Source organism: Octopus bimaculoides, chromosome 2, assembly GCF_001194135.2.
Source record: "Octopus bimaculoides isolate UCB-OBI-ISO-001 chromosome 2, ASM119413v2, whole genome shotgun sequence".
NCBI classification, from domain to species: domain Eukaryota; kingdom Metazoa; phylum Mollusca; class Cephalopoda; order Octopoda; family Octopodidae; genus Octopus; species Octopus bimaculoides.
In genome coordinates, this window is record NC_068982.1 from 86,551,366 (window position 1) to 86,553,038 (window position 1,673).

Genomic DNA, 1,673 nt, shown 5'->3' on the forward strand with positions numbered 1-1,673 from the left:
GTGCGTGTGGCACATAAAATACACCATTTTGAGCGTGGCCGTTGCCAGTACCGCCTGACTGGCCTTTGTGCCGGTGGCACGTAAAAGCACCCACTACACTCTCTGAGTGGTTGGCGTTAGGAAGGGCATCCAGCTGTAGAAACTCTGCCAAATCAGATTGGAGCCTGGTGTAGCCATCTGGTTTCACCAGACCTCACTCAAATCGTCCAACCCATGCTAGCATGGAAAGCAGACGTTAAACGACGACGACGATGATGATGATGATGAAATCAGGTTTTCTGAGGCACAAGTAAAGTCAGATTTGATTTTGAATTTTTGTCTCTCTTTAAAAAGGAATTCTGATCCTTCTAGAAGGATGGGACATGTTGCGCAATATATATATATAGCTCTTCAACAACTAGAACCTGCTCTATCCTAACCTCTTCCCCCACTCCTTAACCCTAATCTAACATACAGATGTAACATCCTCTTTCCTTGGGTTTGTTGACTTATAAGCTACATTGTGATCTGAATAGTATTGGTGGTACGAAAAAGCATACTGTATGCACTGTAAAGTAGTTGGCATTAGGAAGGCATTGAGCTATGGAAACCATACCAAAGCAGACAATGGAGTATGATGTAGTCCTTGACTCAAACTGTCCAACCTGTGTCAGCATGTAAAGTGGATGTTTGATGATGGTGATGTGCTATGTTTTCTCTTTGCATCCAACATAACTAAAATCGTATCTGCTCCTTTAAACTCGCAAGCTATATTCTACCCGAATACAAACTCAATTAATGCTTCTGTTTCTATATCCCATGCCACTCCATACTAAAGACTTCATTAATCATTCCTTTCAAAAATTGAAACCAACTAGATTTTCTCCAATGTCTTCATTTTTGTTATAGGCAAAAGTGCAAGCTAGACATCAATTACACCAATTTTATTAGTCTAAATCAACCTCAATTCTTATAGACATTGCCCTCCTGCTTTGGGCAAAATAATTAATGTGTTTATTTTAGTTAACTGAGAATGTTAAAACACAAAGTTAGTCTGCATGAGAGAATAGTTCAGAATGTAAAGAGATATTTGTTGAGATGTATAAATAAAAATTAAAAAACTGTTTGCTGGTTTTGCAGATAGATATATTGACATTACAAATAATTACTTTGACATTGCCACTGCTGCCAATGACATTGAAGATTTGTGTAAAAATTGAAATAAATCAGTTCAAGTAAATACACTGTCTGATAATCTGCTTCAGTAGATTCATCCAATTTAATCCAATTTCAAGAGTAATTTTCCACATTTATAAAGCTTCTTGTATTTTAATAGGAAAACTCTCATCAGCAATCAGTGTTTTATACTGTCATTTTATGATTTTTTCTAAATATATATATATATATATATATATATATTACAACAAAATTTTATATAGAGTTACACAAGGTTTTGTACCCACAAAGCTAAAGCCTTGTGGACAGTTTGTCAGACTCTATATAGAGGAAATGGCTCATAATCATTAACATTTTTTCATATTCCTCTTATTCTGAGCATTTCTTCATGTCTGTGACGTAGATATTTTAAAATTTAGTATTCATATAGAGTCTGACGAGCTGTCAACAAGGCTTTAGCTTTGTGGAGGCGAAACCTTGGGTAACTCTGTATAAAATTTTGTTGTAATAATTACTGC

The 1,673-nt window shown here is 35.7% G+C and overlaps 1 protein-coding gene across 3 annotated transcripts in view; it reads left to right on the forward strand.

Annotated features, from left to right (window-relative positions):
* LOC106868008 (sperm flagellar protein 1) overlaps positions 1-1,673 on the forward strand; it is a 50,899-nt gene that overhangs the window by 9,548 nt on the left and 39,678 nt on the right. The gene's annotated exons all lie outside the window — the stretch shown is intronic.